At 44.3% G+C, this 23715-nt stretch overlaps 1 protein-coding gene across 10 annotated transcripts in view; it reads right to left on the reverse strand.

The window, feature by feature from the left end:
• IL1RAPL2 (interleukin 1 receptor accessory protein like 2) overlaps positions 1-23715 on the reverse strand; it is a 358032-nt gene that overhangs the window by 186401 nt on the left and 147916 nt on the right. The window lies entirely within an intron of this gene.

The raw sequence follows: 23715 nt of genomic DNA on the forward strand, positions 1-23715 counted from the left end.
CTCCATCTCCCACCCTGAAATATGTCTATCTAAAGCCAGGAAGAAAGGTAACTACAGTTTTCAATAAAGCAAGCAGCACATTCTCATGTCTCTAACTAAGCTCACGTGTGCCAAGATTATGAAGAACATGCAAAGATCCCCCATGCAGTATGAACAAGTACCACCAACCCAGTACAGCACTGTTTTTGCAGTGAAGTTTCATCAAAACATTTCACAGGGGAGAGAAACTGCAGGAATTGCATCCCTGAATGGATCTTAAGGGAAATAATTAATAAAACCTCCCCTAACATTGCTTGTTTCTATAAACTGCATATTTTAGCTATGTTCAATTAAATTCCTTGGAGTTCAACATAAGCCAGCCCTTTCTATCGCACACAAGTGTGACCAGAGTACGTTGTACAAGGGTGGGATGCGCCATAGGAGAACGGTGTGTGGCCAGGCACGAGCACCTTTCTAATCCCTGCTGTGGTTTAGATCTCAGCTGACAAGGAGCCAGATTTACCAGCGGCCAGAAGACATCACCTCACAGTCAAAACAGCCATGCGCTGAAGAGTAACCTAAGCTGGATTTGAGGGGAACAATAGACAGCTGCTGCCCACCTCGCTGCCAGAGCAGTTTGTGCTTACATCCACATCAAAATAAGCCTAAATTTTAAAATGTTTCTCTTGCTTTTACTTGTTTTCACTTTATACTGCACGGTTTCTTTTCAGTCTTTTTGTAGCTGACCCAGGGGTCACTTTCTGATGCGTTAGGGACCACAGCTCCGAAAAAACAATCTAAAGCCTGCTTCGCCATGAACAAGTTGTAACACTGCCAGAGGAGGCTGTGCTGGGTACAAAGCTGAAGATGTATTTCTTGTTAACAACTTCTCAGTCTGCTCTACCAACGCTGATATTTAATGAAGAAAGCTTAGCACGTCACTTTCGACTTCCAAACCTTCCAAAAGTAACATGCTTCCATGAGCTTTTTTTTTTTTTTTTTATCTCCAACAGGTGTTTTTGCATCACTTCAACCCAGAGTTTAACTAGTTCATTTGTACTCTGTACACAAGTGAAAACTTCAAAACTTGGATATTTAAACTTTGTCTTCCTCCCCAAGAGCCTTCAGTGAGTGTTTGCTGTGTTTTAAGCATTCTAGGGGGAATTCCTACAACCACCTTGCCCTTTTATTCCTGCCTGCAGGAGAAGACAACAACTAAAAATAACCTGGCCCTACACTCCCAAGTTCCCCTGGTGGAATGCTGTACAAGAGAGATGGCGTTTCACTGGGGCTGGGGAAAGATGGGGCTCACAAGGAGGCGACTGAATCATTCAAGCATTTAAGTCTGTAACTCTACCAAGTCTATTTTCAGCTCTGACAAAAGATTCATAGTCAGATGATACCAAGCGTTGTGTTCTTTGAGCTTCAGGCTGCAAATGAAAGCAAACCTCCTACAAAGAGCACCTGAAGGTAATTTCTTCCAGCTTTGCCAAGGCCAGGCCTTCTCAGGTCTCACATCCCTCCAGACCGTGAGGATTACCTTCGCGTGGCCTTCTCCTGAAGAAGGAGCCTGCCCACCATTCAGAGGCATGACTAATATGCTAACAAAATCCCCTGGCCATTAAAGATGCAGTTACAACTCCTATTTTTTCTTAGAAAAAATGTTCTAGCACAGACTTGGTCACCAGAGCTCTGATAACACCGGCGTTTGCAAAACAACTGTGCTTGCATGACATTTTCCATCCTCTTGTTCTGTACTTCTACGCACTTAGCGATGAACTATAGCAATTCCCTCCCAACCCTTAGTATTTTAGCCTTGTGACAATGTGGGCAGCCACTTTCATACTTATTACTTACCTAGAGTACACCTGCACTTTAAACCTCACTAAATGTGCCAACTAGCCAAGTAACCTTGTTGATACAATGTTGGTTTATTAAAAAGTTATTGTACTAGTAAACAAGCAAAAGCTAGAGGAAAAAAAAAAAGCATTTGGAGAAGGTTCATCTCCACACATGAAACGTCTCCATGCTTTCATACAAAAAAAAACGGCAGTCATTTGAGCACTCGGAGCAGCTGCTCCTCTAACTCCGAGTCTCAGCTAGAAAGCAGCTGAAAAGGGGAAATCTTGGGTAACTCTGGCAACTAAAGAAATAATATCTCTCTAAGACACTGGAACTAAATTCAGAAAAGGGAAAAAATATTTCCTAACTAGCATTCTTAAAACGCAACAAAGTTTTTAAAAAGCCAAAATTCTGCAATTTAAGCAGGCAGGTAAAACAGTATCTGTACAGCCCCTAAGGCTAGGACAAGCAGCACCCGCTCATCTCCTCCGTGTGACTGCTCTGCACGCCCACCACTGAGCGTGTCCCCCAGAAGCCAGGGGCCAGGACCAGCTGTTTATCAAACAGAAGACACAACATCCCAGCAATATATTAGCTTGATAAGAAAAGCAGATAAAATAATTTTCTCAATTTCCTAAAGAAAACAGAACTATTGAAGCTCTAGGGCAAGAAAACCTTTCCATACACAATACCACCTTTAAGAAGACGCTGCAGATGGTGTGCAGTTCCTGATCGAGTTAAGGGTAGTGAAGAGACAAACACCAATCGCAGTCCATACCTTTCATGCATGAGCATCCTGCTCTGTCTTCAGGTTAAAAACAATAAAAATAATTAAACCTAGACTGAAATCATCACCCTTCCACACCGGTTTCAGCTGAGAGTTACCTAGGTGCGAGAGAGTAGGCTACTTATTTAGACGTAGCCACTGCTGATCCCTAAATGCAGCCATCCACCACCAGAGCACTCCTCAGAGGAGCTCATGGTGTGCCTCTCCCCATCCCTGCCCCACATACACCACTCTCAGGCTCTCAAAAATTGTGATTTTGCTATGAAATGCACTCCCAATTATCTCTTTAGGGTTTTGGTTTTTTGCTTTTTTTTTTTCCTCATCTCGACTCCTCACTTTTTCCCCCACCAGCTTTTCCTTTCCAGTCCATGCACACAAATTTTCCAGCTAAACTTTAAAACACACCACACTGCTGCTGGCTACACAAGTCTGCCTATTTCTAACTATTTTTAAAATGCAGATGATGAGAGAGATATTTAGATTAGAGGGGCTGGCTGAGGGCTTGAAGTGCGCGGTTGTCAAAAAAAATTCCCAGAAGCTGTAGCTGACAACCTCTTCATCATCATTAATCCATACAATTTCATTAACAGCTATTGTGATCGCTGAATTTAGCTTTCCTTTTCACTGATAAATAGAAGCCTGACCCTGATTGTACTGAGAATAACATTATTTTCTCTCTGGAAGGACCTGCTACTGACTTTCCTGTAATTTCCCATCTACTCAGCCCCAGTTTTTCCATGACCCCTGCCCCAACAGCTCAGCAAGGAGACGTTGAGCGGTTCGACTTCTGAGGACATCACGTGAGGACTGCATGGGAAAGTGGTGTGACCTGAATACATGGCCTCAGACCATTTTGTAATGGCCAGATGTCCCTAATGTCAGCACCGTAAGAGGCTGTGGCTGGACTGCAGCTTTGACAGCGAGCCAGCCCATCCAAGATAACAGTTCTGCCAGCAGGTGTGAGCCCACAAGAAATGGTTACTGCTGCACGGCCCCACCGTGTTGAGGCCGATGCTCATTAAGGCGACAGTGTGGCACTTGCTTTTATTCTCTGAACAAACAGAGCACTAAAATCTCCAGGCTGACAATTCAGAAGGAAAGAAGAAACTTGCTTATTTGGCCATTTCTTCACACTATGCTTTTTGTTTGTATTTTAAAGCTTTCATCCATAAATCACATCAAGGGCCAAGCACCAATGATTGTCCCTTTAAAAAAAAACACCACACATCACTGCTTTCCACCTGTACCTGCAGTGGACTGTATCCATGAAGTTATGACTCAAAAAGGGTGAAGACTTCCTACAAGTGTTATAAAAGATCCTTCACGCTACAGTGGAAAATCACTGATCTGCACATTTCATGCAGCTTGTGGGTAAGCCAGCTGTAGCACAAACCTTGCACGGAGCTGGAAGGCTTCGCAGCACTCCCGTCAACTGTTCAGAGTTCCCACAGAGTCAAGTTTACAATTCAGGGCAAAGGCTGCCAAAAACTTTGCTCGTGGCCACACTGAACGGGTGCTGGCTTCTGACCAGGCTGCCATGCCTCTGCCTGTATCGCGGTGGAGGATGAGGGCTGCAGGCCAGGTTTTCACATTTCACAGAAATGTATTTGCAAAACTTTGCTTTCATTTGAAGGCAGGAGGGAACCCAACAAGCACCCTATGACAGCACCACACAGGGAGCACAATGCGGTCACTCGTCTGGGCTGCCAGACCTGGGACTTGCTCAGGATCGGCCATTTGTCCTCCTGCAGGCTCACGCTGCTCCCTGTGCCTCGCTTCTCCTCTGCGCCAAGCTGAACTCGCCGCTGCTTCAGAGCCGGCAGGGAACAAAACGCGTCTTTAGAAATTGATTTTTAAAAGGAAATGCATCCCTGAAGTGAATCATGACTGATGAAAACAAGGGCCTTTTTTCAGCTTGGCGCTATTAAAGTATATGACAGCTGTCACACAGCACCAGGAGCCAGTATAAAAAGGACACCTGGAAGCCAGATTCCAGAGTATTTTGATAACTGGCAAGTTTATTGCTCTTATTTCTTTTCCACTTTTGCCTCCTGCAAGAAGCACCATCAGAGTAGTGCCTGGGAGAGGATTCACCCCCAGGGCGAGCAGCCTGAGGGCACTGGGCAGGTTCCTCTACAGCAGGTCCAGGAGGGCCGGGAATCTGCGTCACATGGGGTCGAATCCCACTTAACAGAGAGCCCCGCTTGTACTGTGCCTGCCTCTGGGCTCTGGACAGGCAAAAATCCTCCTCTGGCAGACCCAGCTCCACTTCCTGAGCAACGTCCCAAGGGAGAGAGCAGGGCCATGAGAGACATATGGATACTGAGCCTTATTGGAGACCCCCAGAGCACACACGTGGGTGCTTCAGATCCTCACAGCAAGCTGCTAAACCTCCTGCAGCGCTGGCTTAGAACACCCACGCTGTGCTCAGAAAGAGGTGAGCCCGGGACTGCTGCCAAGCACTGGGCTGCAACACGTCCGGCACCGGCTGCGCCACGTCCCCACGCACCTCGTCAGCACAGCTCTGCTGAGCAAACGGGAAGGCTGAGGCTCCCCCTTCCCACTGCAAAGCAACCTCCTCATGTGGGCTCAGTGATTTGCAGCGCTGGTCTCGTGAAGCACCACTGACCCATGAGCAGCCAGTGCTTACACGGGCTCCTTCTGCTCGCTGGAGCAGAGGAGAGCCTCTGGGGACTGTGCTCGCTAAGCTCCCCCGGCAGCCATCACGCGGTCCCTGCATGCTCTAATCGATATTTAAATGAGGTGACATCCTTACGAGACCCTCCACCATGCCGCGATACAGCGCCTCTGGCCATCCCATCTGGCCGAAGTCTGAAGAAATAAAAGATGGGTCCTGTGCTGTGCCTGGAAGGTCAGTAGGTTCAGGCGTGTTTAAGAGTGTAACTAAAGTTTTGTGGCAGGTCATCCCTCTATTTCCTGATGTGGAAACTGTTTTATTTAATACTTGAAATAACAGACTGTTGTGTAACACCCTGACAATACCAACTGACAGCACCAATCTGCCACCCCAGACAGGTAAAGTCCCCCCACAGTGTCATTAACAGGCTGTGAATTAAAAGCTCTGCAATGCCCTGCCGAAGCCGAGTGACCATTCCCTGACCTGTGGCTCCAGCAGAGGCCTCCAAGAAGGTCCCTGCAGGCCTGTGTCCCTGCCCCGGGAGGCTGGTGGTGCTTTGCAAGCAGTTCCTGAAGAGACACAGCACTCCTGAAGCAATTACATGGGTGGAGTGCCTTTCCTCTCCCAACACACAACGAAAGGCAGTGCCAGACACGTACCGTGCTCTGCCCACCACTTGACCACCGCAGGAACATGATGAACACCGTCATGTAAGAGGCTCCTCGTTCCTAATTCTGAGTTTCTTGCTGGTCCTCATTTGCTGCCTTCTGATTTTCCCAATTGCTGAGGTAGCTTGGGCTGAAGAGAAGGTTCCTGCTGGGCACGGGGCAGAGCACAGAGACTCTGGGATATAGCAGCCAGCTTCTGCTTGCCTTCACCTTTTGGAAAATGGGGCAGGAAAAGCAGGAGGTGCTAAATGTTTCCCAAATACAGTCTTGTCCAGTAAATCACACCAGAAGTTAAAGAAGAAAAGAAAACGGCCAAGCTTCATTCGAATTTCATTGCCTGAGTTTCATCTTGGAACTGCTTCCAGCTAGAACAAAGCACTTGGTAAAACCTCACAGTGCGTAGTGGTTTGTAACATCCAACGCTAAGCTGCTGAAGGCTTTGGAAAAATTCCTCTCCAAGATGCCAACGGCAGCGGCAGGAGGGAACAATGTGAGTCCCTGCAGCTGCCACGGGACACTGGACCCACAGCCAGCTGCTCTTCTCTCCAGCAAAAGGACAGGGTTACTGCCTGGCTGGAAAATCCAAAGATCCACCAAAAGACAGCAGGGAAGGAGTCAGAAGGACACTAGAGGAAAGCTCCGATTAAAGACCCAACTGCTTTTTTAAAGAAGGCATAGAAGTAAGGAAGGTGCTAAAAATCTCTGGATGGACCAGCTGGGGTTTGTTCTCAGAGAGCAGCCACTGATTTGGGTTCTCTGCCCACCATACACAGAGGCAAAGCCCAAAGCCAAACGTGCAAAACACAATTAATTTAGATTATTCTCAACCACATTTATATTTTCATTCTGTTCAAACAGAGACAGAAATTATATTTTTCCTACAGGGCTACGAACTACTGCTTTTCTTATTCCAGGCCAGCACAAAGTACACGCGGGGAGTCACGTTACATATGTTAAACAGTTTTCACCGACTGCAAAGAAATCAAGTTTGGTGAGTCCCACCCTTTTCTATTTGATGGGAAGGCAAAAACCAGAGCCAGTCATTAATTACAGAGCAGGATCCACATTTATAAGGTGGACAGCAGCAGCTTTGCAGATCTGGAGAGCAAGCAGCTCGTGGGAAGCCCCACAGACTCTCATCAACACAAGGCACAGCAGCATTACTAGATAAAAAGTTTGGATACGGATTTAAATGTCTCCACAGATCAGCCATTTGCCTCCAGCTTTAACACATGGGATGCGTTTCAGGGTTCCCAGCGGGCTCACTAGACAGCTGCAACTATTTTTTCCTAATCAAGAAGTCTACCTGCAGCCGCCCCCCACAGCAGCAGGCAGGTCCTGCTCTCCTCCTGCAGCAGCGACTGTGACCTTCTAAACACCGCACCGATTCCAGCGCTCACATTTTTCACAGCTCCCTGTCACGACACAGAACGTGCCCGCATTATGTGAACGCAGACACTCGTGGGACCGAGCATTAAGCAGCCTTTCACGAGGCAGCGCAGACTCAACCAGATGGACAGACCCTGCTTTTTAAGCTCTGCCATTCCACGGGGTTTCCTTCAGCCGATTTGATCACCTCCGAGGAAAGCAAGCTTTACACCTGATGCATCTGTGCTAGAAGACCCCCTGCCTTTAAAATGACTTTTCTGAGTGTTATTGGAAACAACAACATTAAGATAATGGCAAGACTGACAGAAATTCACAGGGGATGCAGAATAAATGAAAACAATTAGTATTATAAATACAGGCTGAGCTTCACGTGTCTCACATGTCAATTATCCACACTGAACTTCTGAGACTTCATTATTAACAGGTTTGTTTTGGCAAAAACTATAAAAATGAAGAGAAAAACCCAACAGTGCTGTTTGAAATTTATGCCATCACAGAGCTGCAAATAAAATGGAAGAATATTTTTACGAGCCATCAAATGTCTCGGCTAATACCAAGAGGCATTTACTGAAACAAAAATTTTGAACAAGCCTGCCTAACAGCCAGCCCACTGTTTTGATTTTCCTGATGAAATGAAGAACAATTTGTGCTCATACAGGAGAGTGGATGAGATCTGTTCAAGTATCAGCTCTGGCGGAACGCACATTAGCTGAGCGCACGGGTTTTGAGGTCAGCTGTCATTCTTTCTGAATTGCTCCCCGAGCAGATCACAGAGCAGATGGAAAAGGCCAGTTTGACATGACTCTTTGACTTAATTATAGCATTACTAAGACAACATATGGAGCTGGGATGTACCGTAGAATTTCATCCAATAACTTTATTTCTCATAAATTCAGCGATCTGCTTCATTTGCTTTTACTTCATTTTCAGTATACGCATCCGCTGCATCTGAATTATTTTTACCTGTGCATTACTAGGTCAAGCTCTCTTACCAAATACAAGAGACATAAATCTACATTAATGTTGAAAGTACCACAGAATTTAAATTGTGTATCAAGTACAAGATCATTTCCAAAACATCAGTATTTGAACTGATTCACCGTTTTCAGCATTAATTGTGTCAGATCCCTCGAGTTATCCTGTGACTGCTCAGAGACGAGCAATGCCAGACTGGTCTAGTGATGAACAGGCTTTGTATTACAGAGACTAACACCCCCTTCTTCCCCCACAAAGAATCATCGCACGGCATATGCCTGCCCATATGCACAACGCAGTGCTCTGCAAAGACAGCAAAAATAGGTCCAGCAGGAAGAGCAGCAGAGATGAAACCCCTAGCACACTACCTGAAGGCATGGCTTGGTTTAGCACCTTAGCCCTGCTCCCGTTAGATATCCTTGGTCGCAGAAATCCCTGCACTCTTCCCACCTGCAGAACAACAACCTATCAACAAGAGATTTAAATTCTCGACACCGATATTCTGTTGGAAATTTTTTAGGAAAGGAGAAAGTAGAGGTGTTGTTCTGGCCCTCTAAATGTTGCAGGTACATAGGGTTTTGGCAACAGGGAAATGTTGGCACATACATAGGGTTATGCCAACACTTGTACCATCTGCAACACCGATGAGCTGTGTAAGGTTCAGATAAGGCATCAGGGGATATCGTAGGTGTTGCTGTGATAAAATAAGAAACCTGCCATCATGGAAAAACATACTTTAACTGGACTGCAAGTTTCCCTGAAATTCCTCCAAGATCCATTAAAGGGTGCTGTGCTGGGTTGTACAGAATACCGTACCACTGACAGATGTACCAAACCCAGGAAGCATGCAAATCCAACTCCTACTTGATTATTTTAATACCTGTCACCTGTTTTCCTAAAAGGAGGAAATGGGGAAAGGATGAGTCTGTCAAACTGAGCGAGAACGTGGTTCATTTCCTCTGCCCTCTCACATCATTTCAGCTTTCTCCTGCTGGGCAGGAATGGAAGGTGGCAGCTGTTTGAAATTAGGAAGGGACAGGAAGAAAGAAAAACAAACAAACAAAAGGAATGAAAACTCATTTTTCTATGATTTCTAAATTAAACTTTCAGGGAAAAAAAAGGTTTCATTTTGAAATTTCAACATGCAATTAAAAAGACAGCAAAGGTTTTCCTTTAAAAATATTACTTCTGAACCATTTTTTTCCAACAAGAGATGTCATTTTAATCACCTTGCAGCTCTTAGCTGTAATATAGAAGATTTTTAATTCAGCAACTTGCCCAGACAAAGCAGGCTGTCAAGCCTCCCGTTGAGGATCTCTCTCCAAAGCTGGCTATTGGACCCCTTTATCATCTTTGGCACCTTTTGCTCTTCACTCAGCTTTCTTAAAGATGAATCCAACTCAAAGTGGGGGAAAAGAAAAAAGGTGGAAAAGGACAATACAACACGGAACCAAATATGTAATGATTCTGAAGATTTCTCACTGCCTCAAAACCTTAAAATGCCCAGTTTAAGAGGCTGGTTTCTCAAAGCGCCACATTAACAACTGATCACCATCAAGCTGAGTTTAACTACTTGCACTTACAAACTCAGTGAAAATAGATGGACGATTAATGGCTCCTCATTTGTTTTCTGGACAGGAAACAGACTACTGCACCACCTAGTAAGGATGTACAAGCTCTCTGGGTGCTGCAGAGCCTGCCTGTGGATGCTCTCAGCTTCTCCTGGATACTTTCAGCACACCTCACCTTTAAGCCCCACCACAAACCAGGCTGTGCTACAAGGAACAGGATCTGGATACAAAAAGCAACCAGGATCGAGTACAGAAAGATACCAAACAAGAAAGTAAAGGAGAAAGGAGCATGCAGAGGAGTAAAAAGGAACCAAATGGGTACTTATAGATGTTTCTCACAAGGCACTCCATCTCACTTGAGTCTTACTGCACTCAGCCTCAAAAGCCTGCAATTTAATATTTTGTCCAGCACTTGTAATAAAAACAAGACGTTCCTCCTGTACCATTGCAATTCAGCAACACAGAAATGTCCTCTCCTGATTTTTTTTTTTTTGACAAAGCAGAGGTCGACTTGATCTGTTTCCTCTAAGCTCTCCCCAGTTATCCATGCAGAATGCTGCAGTTACTATCCAGCACAAAGCAAGCTACAATTCTGCCTTGCAAGTCACCACAGCCAAAGCTAGCAGTTGCTCGTGGCTATGACAGACAATACAAACTCCAAAGTCCATCCTGTCACAACCTGCAATTTTGCTTTTGAGGCTGATGGTTTTGTTACAGGGGGATGCGGTAAGGAGCTCGTCTCTTCTGGGGCCCAGCCTTGGGATTCAAGGCAAGCACAAGCTGGGCTGATCTTGGCCATCACCCCAACCCCAGAACTTCATGACAGCAACGTCAGCCACTTGTGACTCAATAGTGAAACTCAAATCCAAAAGTGCCCAAACTTTTGAAGGTACTACTCAGAGTTGTAACTTTGATTCCTTTTTAGGTTTCTACTAAGATTTACTTGACTTAGATTAACACTGTCAAGGGTTACAGGGAAAAAAAATGAAGAAATTGAGGTATTTATGGCTAGGTTTTTAAGAAGATTTAGACAACCAAATGCCATTAGGAATTAGCCTACAAAACACAGTGCTTTACGCAGAGTGCTGTACTCTGTGCTCACAGGATCATACATTTCAGCATCCTTACGACATGCATATTTTAGCTCTACTTTTAACATTTGCTATTTAATATTACAAAATTACTATGTAATGCTTGTTGACAACAAATATGATGTTCACATGAGGGCTATCAAACTTTCATACATAAAATTGAGTTTACTCAATTGCTGAGAAGCAGCCTCATTTGTCTCGGAGTAGCTTTAAATCAGGCTGCTTCTACCACAATGGCTTTGCGCAGTGACGTGCGTATGTGAGACCCGCTCTAATGAAACACGACAGCAGTAAACTTTGAGTTAGCTGCAAGCACTGCAAGTCACAAACACACCTTCGAGAAGTTATCCCACACACCATCACTCCCCAGAGGCACATGAACACTTGAGAGAGGTCTCCTCTGAGAGGTTTTTACAGTCATGCCACCAAAGCACAGGTGAAAGGCAGTTTTTCCTGCAGGTGCCTCTCCTGGCAAAAAATATTTCCTCCTTCATCTAGGGAACACAGAACAGACTTTTAGATAACCTAAAATAAAAATTATGTAGAACTATTTAAGCAAGAAAAATATTTATATTGTGTCTACCTAACATCTAGCTGTTATGATTAGAAGCCAACCTGAATTTTCACCACGAACTTTCAAGGCAAAACTGAAGCATCTCTACTTGACAAATAAAAAAAAAATAGAGAGAGGAAAGAAATGCCCACCTAGTTTTTAAATGACATTTTAGATAATTCAGCTTGACACTTCAAAATACAGAATTTAGATGGTGCTGCATCTTTCACAACAAGGGAGACGAGCTGTGTGATAAATAAAGATGAGGTTATCTGCTCCGGTACTAGAGGCAGGACCTGGGTCCCAACACCTCCTTACATATGCCCTAAATTAAATCAGCCTAGAAAAGCTCTGTTCTTGGTGTGGAAGACAACAGTGAGCCTTCTCTCTCACCAGAAATATTTGTGCAAGAACCAGGGCCAGCTCTCCAAACCAGACCACCATTTTTGTGGACCCGGATTGACCTGCAACTACAATTTTATTTTTATTTTTTAATTTAAAAATTTAATTTAAAATATATTAATTTTATATATTAAATAAACAAATAAATCAATAAAGTATCAAGGGGGATTTAATTAACACATAACAGAGGAGTAACAGTTAACGTTGCCAAAGTAATATCCACAACTTAGGAAACTGCACGCAGTTCAATGAAACCCAAAGGTCTATTTTTAATAAGGAAAAAACGTGTAGTCAAGACCCTCATCTTGAAAGAGTCTTTTCTGGGATGGGACGGGAAATAGGAAAGAAACTTTGGTCACCTCTGGCATTTGTAGCAGGAGATAACCTTAAAGACAATTAATGATTTTCCTGCAGCTAAACTGTCCACAGACTAATTTAACCTGCTCCAAAACACCTGGAAAACAAATTCCCTGGGAAAAAATGCAAAAAGAATTCTGTAACTGTAACATTACCATGGATAAATAGCAATTCATGTATAGAATTACTGGATATCAAGCACTCATTTCTTATCACAAACTTCCCTGGCTCACAGGCATTACAACTCTACAAAGGCAGCATCAGAAGCAGCAACCGAGCCACACGCTCCTGGGGAATTCAGAAATGGTTTTCTAAAACTATCTCCCCCTCTTCAGAGATGACATGATATTCTTGGAGACTGCCAACTAATATATGCGTCTGGGAAAAAGCAGCGAGCAGAGAAGCAGGATGAATAAATAAAACAACCCTCAACTTCTGCAGAGATGAAAACCTTTCTAGACTAACTTTCTTAGAAAAGAAATGCAGTTTCTTTTTGAAGAGTTGTTAGGATAAAAATTCAATTCTGGACCTTAGTACGGTCTCCACTGGGAGCAGGAAGAATCTAAACAGTACAAGAGAAGTACCTCTAGCCGATGCAACAGTCCCAAAGTTAAACCTCGGGTCCTCTCTCTGAGCGATTTAACCTGTTGGAGAGATGTGCACACCAACACAGAACCACCACCAGTTCCCTCATTCAACACCCACTGAACAAGCAGTACATAAATCTCTCAGGTGCTCTTTAGAAAAAAAGATAACAGTTAAAGCCTCCTCGTGAAAAGGTAAGTATCTAGACAACTCATTTAAATATCAATCATCCAAACTTCTCTCTACTTGACTCTTCCACCCTGCTCCCACGGAAGCCGATGGGACTTTGCTGCTGCCACCAAGACGAGACCTTTCCCAGCTCTGCAGCTGCCAGCCCAGTCTCTTGCTCTCAGCTCTCTGCATATTTTATGCAGGAGACGAGCACACTACTGAGGTTAGTTCAGTATTAGCAGAAACACCTTCACAGCTGTTGAAGTTTATTAGGAGAAAAATGCCACGAATGTTGGCAAGACAAGTCTTTTGGATAAACTTGATTATCCCCATTTTTACATTATAGAAATTACGGTCTATAAATTTTAACCCATGATAACCTAAGATAAATAATAACTTAGATACCTAACCTAATTATAATTACTAGTCATCTGGTTTCTGTCCATCCTAAAGATGGGTATTGTTCCAATAAGAACACTGCTCTGCAGAAATCGAGCATTTTCTCTTCCTGCTTTCTTTGGAATAAGACGGGGCAGACTAACCAACGCTGCTTTACAGAAGATGTTTTGCTTCATTTTCCAAAGGATCTAATGCTGGTGCTTGAGTCTCTGAGTTGAGTTTTCTGTACAAAAAACTTCCCCAACCTTTCTGACACTATTGCAGCTTTAAGGTGTATGGCATAAGTTCATTCAGAGTTTTGTCTGGTGAGGACAAAGGATGGTCTACATCTCCCAGATCTTACCCATCTGTGAGCAGTCTGACAAGGAACTCTGTTCTCCAGGAGCCTTTACACATTTGTTTTCCAGCACATTTTCCTTTATTATCATCAAAGCCCTACTCAGGGCTTTTTACAAATACAGTTTCTGCTTAAGTTTCAGACACTCTCACCAAAACTACAGCCAGGAGTTCACTTTGGCAGAGTGAGCTGATACACTGGTAACGTGATGGGCAAAGGGCAGGACACGAAGTGCCAGGAGCAAACTCTCAGGCAGGGACCTGTGTCTGGAAGGGGTGGAAAGCCAAGGTGGAAGAGAACCACTCTGGGGGACCTCAGGCCTGCAGTCAGAGCCCAACTTAGGGCACCCTCATTTCAACCCAAAAACTCCTAGGCCTGAACTGTTGAGTTCAATTTGCTCCAGGTTCATTCTCACAAGTGACTACTATGACTTAAAAAGAATAATTTCAATGTTGGACACATTCTGAAGTTAAGGAGCTACCCAGCACCCATTACTTTCACTACTGTGTTGAGAACAGTGCCTGGAGGTAAAATAATTTTTGTCCGCAGCAATCAGAGCTCAGAGCAGGGAGGCTCAATGCTGCTGTGCACCTCCAGCATTCTGGATGATTTCTGATTTTTCAGCATCTGTTCAGACCCCTTCATTCAACCCAAACTGTTGACAAGTGGAGGATTAGTCCATCACTGCTTGGAAAAACTAAAGGTCTTTAAGTTTCTTTCCAATCGCTTAAGCCAGCACACAGTAGTGCCTTATACCCCAACTTTCCATTTTACTGTTATTAGGTTGTTTCACCTCCTGTTTCTTAATCTTGAGATACTGAGAACTTGACTTGGTTCTAAAACAAAAGTTGCATCATTTGAGCTGATGCTTTCCAGCCAACCTCCGCCAAATGCAATTTGCTTAAAAACTTAAGCGTACCTAGCTGGAGCTGGGTAAGAAACTTGTGGCAAAAGCTGCTTTATAAATAAACCTTGTACTCTTGCATTTGAAGAAAAAAAAAGTTTCACACAGGAAACAGAATATCTGACTGCACAGAACCAGAGGAGACATTCAACGGCATTAATACACTCCTCCAAAAGGTTCTGCTAATTAAAAGCAAATGACTCCTTGCAAACAGAGCAGCAGTTTCGCTTGTTTGAGTAGGCAGCATGTGACTCTCTGCTTTCAGTTCCTGAAAATGTGACAGACGTAACAGACAGACGTTGAGTAAAAAGCCACTGCCTCCACAACGTGCTCGGGGCCAAACTTCAACTTCCTTGTAATTACACTGTGATGCTGGAAGAGAGCACAAATGGGCTGGAGATTTTTTTCTCCCTGAATGTATTTATAACCACGTTAGAATTACCGATTGGACATCAAAGGTGGTCCTCTGGCAGAGCAGGACCTCCACTGGGCTTCTTCTCAAAGCTGCTTTTGGACCAACCTAAGGGAAAAGCCCAGGTTCTAACCCTGACGCTACACAACTTCTTTAACGTGGTCAGAAAGCACTGAGCGTGTTCAGAGTTATTGCAGAATATTTATCATCTGCTTTCTTTCTGATGTCATAAATTAGAAGAAGAAATCAGACCTCCCTCACACATGCTAGTCATACCTCTTAAACCACATTTGGTCCAGCTAAAGTGTAGGTGGTTAAAATACCACAAGGATGGTGATTGCATCAACTCCTACAGATAAAGTAGGGGTAATAAAAACTGCTTATTAGGGTTATATTTTCATAAAAATGCTTTAAGTTCCTTTACACGGAATATATATTTTATATATATATCATGAATTTCTCAGAGTTCAAGCAAACTATTTCCAACCAAAACAGATTTCAAGTAAATACATCTCACCGGTGCCCAGCCTTGGCATAAATTTCAGGCGCCTAAATGTCTCTTGACATTTGACCTTTAGTAAACAAGAACTCCTGATGCCCTGAAAACTGCATTGGGAAATACATTAATCGTGAAACAAATATGGAATAAATTCCATATTCTGCAAGGTTTCAAAACTACAAAAAGAAGAAAGTCAGCTTTAAGAGAAGGCCAACAGAAAAGTCCTTGAAAATGTAGGAGTTAGGATGGAGAAAAACAAAACTGCCTTTCATAAATACAGTAATTTTTTTATGAATGCTCCCGAGTCACTTAATTTTCTATGAAGCCTTTAGGACACTGTAACAATGCTGCTTTGCTTGTTACCCTACCATCAAAATAAATAAATAAAAACTTGCTAACTCCCACATGCTAATTCACAAGGCTCCAGGTAATCATCACAGGCTCACTTCAGATCCTTACTAAATGCTCAACGTGTTCACTGTGGAGTACTTTTTCTTGCCTATTATCAAGTAAAAAGTACAGTTATTTGTTATCATTAACACCCTGGCGGAGATGCCCTCAGAGACTTATTTCTGTTGATGGAGGCCAATTTGTTGGGAAGAAGGGCAATTGGGGCTCATGAAGCTCATTGCGAAAGTTGAGCAGGCATCTATCTATCTCACTGCCTGCTATATTTACCAAATGAGTTCATTAGTCTAGCACGTATAATTAGTCTTTTGTGAGACTAGGGAAAGAAAACAGGATAGCAAGGGTAGGAATTTATGCCAAGGCTTGATAATATGCCCCGGAGCAGCAGGCGACACACCTCTGTCAGCTGGTTCTGTTGGGTGCTGAGCTCGATACTGTCACCTTCCTGGGACAAGGAGCTCTGCACAGCGGGATTTTCTACCTGCCACTCCATCCTTCTGGCCACAAATCATAATAATAGATATAGAAAACAAGAACAAAGACCAAGCTGTAAGGGAAGAAGTGACAACTTCCCAAATTAGATGTGACTGTGACCCAAATCAGGAGGGGAAGAAAGAGTAACTCCTCCTGGCATGCTAATTAATTATCACATAGATTGCTTATTGATTTTCTCGTGTTCACTCCGATACCTTATGAAGTACACTCGTTTCATACAAACTTCTCATAGAGCGGCAGGCCAAAAGCAGACAGAAAACCCAAGCAGGTGAGGTGTGCACCCCTCCAGAGGGCAGGGACCGGACAGATCCATCCACTGGGCATCATCCCTGGAATGCGGAACCACAGAATCATGGAATCCTTCAGGCTGCAGAAGACCATTAACATCAAGTCCAACTATCAAAACAGGAAGGTTTCTGATTCGGCAAGGTCTGGCTTTCTGCCTTCCCCCCACACACAGACCCTCCAGCAGGCGATGCTTCCCCCAGGTAACGTGCCTGGGATGATTCAACGCAAGACAAACGTTGCCAGGAGAAAGCCCACCCAGCCCAGCCACCCGAAGGGCTCTGGCAGCAAACTGCCCCACGCAGCAAGTCCATCTTCCCCTCACCTGCAAACCTGTGCTCCCAGCACTGCAGGCACTGCTTGGCTGAGCTCTCCCTGCTGTGCAGCCAGGCAGTAGCTGAGCAGGTAGGAATCTGTCCCTCTAAATACAGATTTAAGCATGTGTTTAACAGCTTTTCTGAACCGAGACGCTGATGCATTTAAGAGGAGAAAATAGCATTTTTTGTTTGTATTATCCTGACAGAACCAGGTGCCTGAATAATGTTTTCCCAGTAGGAGGAAACTGTAGAAGGTTTTTCTTCCTTCCTAGGAAAACAGTCAACAGCCTCATGCCCCTAGAACAGGGGAATGAAAACTGTTTACATCTTATCTCTAAATAGTATGAACACATGCCATTTAAGCTGTTGATTTTCTTTGGCATGCTCTGGGTACTCGGGAAACATCCTAACTGCAAAGGTTTTAGTCGCCTTTGTTATGTTTTGATTGGATAGCAAACAAGTTTTCAGTGCAGATCACAGAGAAACTGCCTGTACTTATGGAGCAGGCATAGCAGCGAGCAAGGAAAATCCTTGTGGACAGCATCTGCTGCTTGTGCACAGGGACATGGCTCCGGTCTCGTCTCCAGCTCTTCACACTGCCGGTATAAACCGACCTCAGAAAGGGGCTAGCATACGGAAGGGCCCAATTTTGTGGTCTAAACCAACATGGCTGGCCATCAAAAGCACTTAGCAAGTTGCACGACGCTGAGCATGGACCTACTTGCTGGATGTGGCCACAATTCAATAAAACTAAAGATATAAAATCAGGGTTAGCCCCCGTCTGTCAGCACCTCGAGCCATCCCTCCCTCCAAAGGCTTTGGGTTCCCTCAGAGCCAGGCAGAGCCAGCGCCTCTTTCCAACCATGCTGAGGCCTTAAGGCGCACACACACACACAAAAAAGGATCTATGTCAAAGGAAACAACCCTACTCTGTACAAATGAATCAATCACAGACCCATGCAAATCTTCAAGCCGTTTTTGCAGCACGTTGTCTCAAAAGTTACTGTGACAACCCTACTGTCTCTGACATTACCCAGCTGTTATAGGAAGGGTGTCACATCCTTGAATTGTCCGGTTAAACAGGCTGGCTGGTTGTTGCAACATTACTGCTTAAGGCTTTGAGAACATTTACCACGGCACTGGGTACACTGACAAACATTTACAACTATCTTTGACACCAGTGCAACAGCGTTTGTAATGAGCACAATTAAAAAGTAGGTTTCTTTTGCCAGGAGAAAAAAAAAAAAACACATTAGTCAAAGAAAAACTGTTTTGGGATCAGCACATAACAAATTCTGCCTGCTTCTGGGTTTATATCCTGTGGTTGGCCACCTCCCTGGTGTTCCAGAAGGAGCAAGCTGCAATTGAAACTTTCCGTGTGGCTGGTGCATCCGTAACCTCCCTCTCCTTAGCACTCCCCAAAGTGCAATGAACGAGCTTCTCCTTCAGTCTCCTCCACATCAGGCACATACACCTGTAACTGGTCCTCATTTTCATAACACCATAATTATTTATGGCACCTCTTCTCCCTTGCCACACTGAGGCAATGGATTCAGAAGTTCTTGGGGATGGGAAGACAGAGCAATGTACACACACACACACACAAGGTGATCATGTTATCCTTATCTCCTTAAGAAAGCGGGCTCAAATTGGTCAGACAAAATTGAAAATATGAGTTTGTCAGGCTTTCTGCACAGTGCTGGGGTAGATAGCCAAGCCAAGCCACCCCAAAGGCAGGGCATCTCCTGTGAAACACTGGTGGAGAGCACAAGGTTTTCCCTCCCAAAGCCCAGAGCCTCCCGACACGTGCAAAATACAGACGTGCTGATGCAGAGAGGCAGCTTCCAGGGAAGGATGCACATGGAGCTTGTTGCATTTTGGCATGGATTTCTGGATCAAACGAGTAGCTCTACCTCTGAAACGTGATGAGGGTTAGAGCGTGCTCTTCCTGTTCTAGAGGAAAACGGAAGTAATCTGCTGAAATGAAAATCAATTTCAGATGTTCCTTTATTCTGCTTTCTGGTCTGTGAAGCTCCTTTCTTTTCATGCTGTTACGCGAATGGTACGTAACTCCTGCAGCGTCAATAGATTTTCCTTTAGAAAAGTAGTAAAGCTCTTAATTTTTTAATACAAATTATTCCTAAGGAATCCTTAGCTACTATTTAAGCGGTTTAATTCAAAGACTTCTATCTCTCATTCAGAAAACTTTAAGTGACACTAATCAGACCCAGCTATTTTTATTATGAGCGTACAACAATGCTAATCGGGTGTGACTAGATTCTTTAGCCAGCGTATTAAGGGCTTCTTCTCCCTAAAGCGGGATTTATTAGTAAAAAAATTAACCTTTTTTTTGCATAATCTGCTTACGTGTGCTGCAATTGGTGAAGATTAGCTCCCGCCTTTTAATTCTCTTTTCTGATCCTCTGCACAGCCATGCACATACTAGACATGAAACGATGCAGGTTTGAGAGCTAATGGGAATCTGCTTTGGTGAGCTTTGCAATGATGCATCAGGCATTACACGATAACCCAGCCCCTGTGATAATCCACGCACAAGCCCCAGCAGTTGCAGTCACAGAACAGCTGACAATTTTCCTGTCACTTCACATTTGGAAAGACCCAGCGATGCATGCACGTGGCAGAGATCATTCTTTTAAACCATCCTGGCTTCAGAGCACCTTACAGCACACCCAGGATCTGGCCTCGATCCATGATGGTGTAGGCAGGGGAAGCAGCGAAGCCAGCAGGTCGATGCTTCCGTAGGAGCCTGGTACATCAGTACACTGAATTCATCTCCGTGCTTATTTATCAGTGACCGAGGTGTGACAAGGAGTGAACTTTATCCGGCATCCAATACAAATTGCAATCCCAGCATATTCAAGAGCCTGCAGGGGCCCAGCTACAAGAACAGTGAATTAAGTGTGAAATACCTTTATTCATCTGAATTGGGTGTTGTTGCTGAAGTATAATCAGACTCCTACTGTATCATCCACTCTAATCAGAAACAGGGCGATGAAATCCAGCTCCCTTCACCGTTTGATTCTGACTCGTGAAAGGCACGAAGCAGGCACCAGATCTCAGGAGGGCTGCAGGAACTCTCCTCTCCGTACCAAAGTCATTCTCCCCTTACGAGATGCACCACTGATGCCTCTTTTTGTCCCCGATTCCTCTCTTGTGCAGCTCAGAGCCCACTCCCAGCACCGGAGTGAAAACCAGGTGAGGTGAAAGACATACAAAGGTAGTGGGCATCGCAGAGCAGGAGATCTAGGGCTCTGAAACGCAGCCTGACCTCCAACAAACTACACCAAGATCTGCACCAAGAACTATTTGGAAACAGCATTTTTTCAGGGCTCTTTCCTGTTCCACACCTAAGGAAAGCATGTTCCCTAATCGCAGCACCGCATGCCTGGGGGCTAGCAGGAGCCTCCTTCCTCTCCTCCTCCTCACACTCTCCCTTCTGTAACCGGCTGATGCAAGGGATTAAGTGAGAGTGGGGGGGGGGCGGGTTCATAACAGTGGCATTCCAAAAGATATCACCCTTCTGCAAAATCAACATTTCCTCCAGGGAAAAACTAAACTAACAACAACAACAACAACTCAACCCTGGTAACAGCTTTCCTGGAGTGCCAGAGGCAGGGCGGGAGCAGGGACAGGGGCTCAGCTTGCACGGAGCCATGTGGGGACGGGGACCAAGTCAGGGATCTGCCGGATCCCTTGTGGGGCAAGCAAAGCTCCCACTCCTCAACCTCGCCCATCAGCTCACAGCAGCTCCCAAGCAGGCAGATGAAGCGGCTTGCAAATTCTCTTCCACTTCACCTGAAACCAATTTTTGCCTAGAAATCTTTCTGCCTCGGGCTTTAAAGTTGTTTTTTTTTTTTTTTCTTTCCAATTAATTTCAAACTTTTCTTTTTGGCTTTTTGTGCAGCTTTGAAATGTGTTTCATTAATGCAGAACATCTCAGAGAAAAGATGTTTTGAGCCAACAATGAACAAAATTTCAGGTCAGTGCATTAACGCCGACAGCTTTAAAGCAGTACCTGTGCATCAGATGCAGGACAGAATATTTTGCTATGCAGCTAATACAGCGTAATACCGTGTCATTACCAAAAAATCTCAGTCAAGTTTCTAGAAAAAAATAAAATACACTAATTAATTTTATCCAAAGAGGCAAGAAATGTTTGTGTGGGATGCTCAGGATTGCTTCCTTGGCCACATGAGCACTGGGCAGGGGCTGGGAGCCCCCAGCCTGCTTGCCACTGCCCCCGGCAGTAGGGGCTCCTGAAAGGCCACATACGTCCTGCACCCACAAGCAGTTTTCGGAGTGCAGTCCAGCTCTGGCTTACATTGCCCCAGGACAGATGAAGTGTTTCTGCACTCCCAGCTGTGCCCCACTCCGGCTCAGCCCCCCCATGACACTGCTGACCCCCTGCACACCATGGCATGGGGCGCTGAAAAAAATGGTGCTGCCCTCCATTAACAAGTCGGGCTGTCAAGTGGCATGTCAGGAACCCTCGATGACAGCTACATCCCTACTCTCTACCTTATAAATTTAAGGTGAATGGTCCAACACCTGATGAGGCCCCAAAGCCCGTTGCTGCTAGAGCCCGGCGGAGCACTGGCATCCCATGGTAACGGAGCATGACATTCATCTCTCATCAACGAGTAGTACTGAAGGAGAAAACACTGGTTCAGGTAAGAGAAAGCTCCCTGGGCTAAGATACAGCATCTGAAACACTGATACAGGTTTTATCGTATTCTTTCAGCATTAATTTTGACTAATACGGTGCAACAGTCCCTAATATGATCAGCCTTTCATACCCTACTGGTGACAACTAATGCTAATTCAGTATGACTCTTATGTGATGGGGGGAAACGTTGATGTAGCAAAAGAGCAAAGATAAGCGTGCTCTAGTAGACTTACCAAGGACCAGGTTCAGGGCTGGTAGTAGTTTTCAAATACTCAGATACTCTCTCTCCAATTAAATGAATACATAGCCTGATCAAGACACCTCTCGTTTTCATGTTTTGTTCTGTTTTTTCCTGTGCCAGATAAATACATCAAGATTCTTTACTAACTCCCTCTAAGACAGTTTCATTCACTTGAAATTACTTTTATAATTCCTACCAGTACTTTTCAACCACCAGGATGGGATGTATTGCAGTAATTGCCAGTACTGCATACAGTGAGAATGCCACCTCTCCCAAAATCATATTTTAATGCTTACATATTTATACTATTCCTCTTCTCCACAGTATTCCATCTTGGGATCCTGTTTAATAGGTCCTCCCATGCAAGCTGTACAACCTTTTCAGAGCTGCTGCTCTCCAGACACAGATCTCCATCCAGTTACGTGAGAGCTGCACTCTTCCTTCTAGATGGTTCCTAGAGATCAGAAACCTGATCTCAAGGCCGGTTCAAAATAAATGAATCCTATTTACCACGTTACCTGACCTTGCAGACATCCCTAATTACTCTTTGATGATCTATAATCCTTCTACAAACCTAATCAGAAGATTTTTTAATTTTACTTTCACTGAAAAGCTGGAGAGTAGGATGACAAGAAGAGACCCCTGCAGAACGCTGCAGCTGAGTGCTGCTCCCCATTAACTTCGGGTCCATTTTGAGAAAGGCAAAACATCAGCACTTCATCTCTAAGTCACCTCGCATTGCCTGTGATCTAAAACACACTCCTCCACTGAACTAAAGAATATATTTGAAAGAACTTTTAATTTGAGCTTTGCAAATTAAGCACAGCAAAGAATCCTTCACGCAGGACATCGCTTCGACAAAGGCGTCACATCACATTTAATTCAGCGCATACATTGCGGCAAGACTTCTATATTTCAGCGTGGTTTCATCAGAGCAGGATCACTTGTGATGATACTTATAGAACATTTTAATCCTGGCAACAGGCAGCACACCAGAATCACAAACACGAGAATGCAACATTTAGTATTTCTAACATTAGCAAACCAATTATCTAGCATTAACATCTTAGGTGGATAAAAAGGAAGATCATAATAGCTATATCCTTCCTATTCTTTTCTGTTTTATGCCACAGCAAAGAAAACAGGGAAAAAAAAAACAGACCTCGTACTGGTTATTCTCATATCTTGTTCTCAGCCTGGGAAGACAGCAAATACTAATTAGCAATGGGACTAATGCTACTAAAATAACAGGACCCCCTTCTGCAGATTATAAAGCATTATTTCATTTTTTTCTTACCAAGACCGTTGCTGCATGAACAGAATCATTATTTAACAATCAACTGGAGAAAACCTGCATCGACTGTAACAAGGTTTGGCTCAAATCCTGTGCTGATCTGCTTTAGCCCACAAGAACATTTAGAAGCACGAAGAACTCCTGTGTCTGTGCATGAGACATCAAAGTTGGATTGAAAGCCTCAAGTTTGACTGCTAAAGCTGACGTACGTCTCTGGGCTATGGAGACAACATAGAACTGAGCAGCCCCTCTTAAAAAGATGCTGCTACTTTCTGCCCTATTCGAGAGCTGCAAATCAGTCACATTTGCGTTTCTCTCCAGGGAACAAAACCATATGTATGTATTGCATTTACCTAAGAAATACATAAAACTGCCTGATGGCAGAGAAAGACCTTCGCTCTTGCTTACCAGACCCTTCACTGCAGACAG

This window comes from Cygnus olor, chromosome 13, assembly GCF_009769625.2.
Source record: "Cygnus olor isolate bCygOlo1 chromosome 13, bCygOlo1.pri.v2, whole genome shotgun sequence".
Classification (NCBI taxonomy): Eukaryota; Metazoa; Chordata; class Aves; order Anseriformes; family Anatidae; genus Cygnus; species Cygnus olor.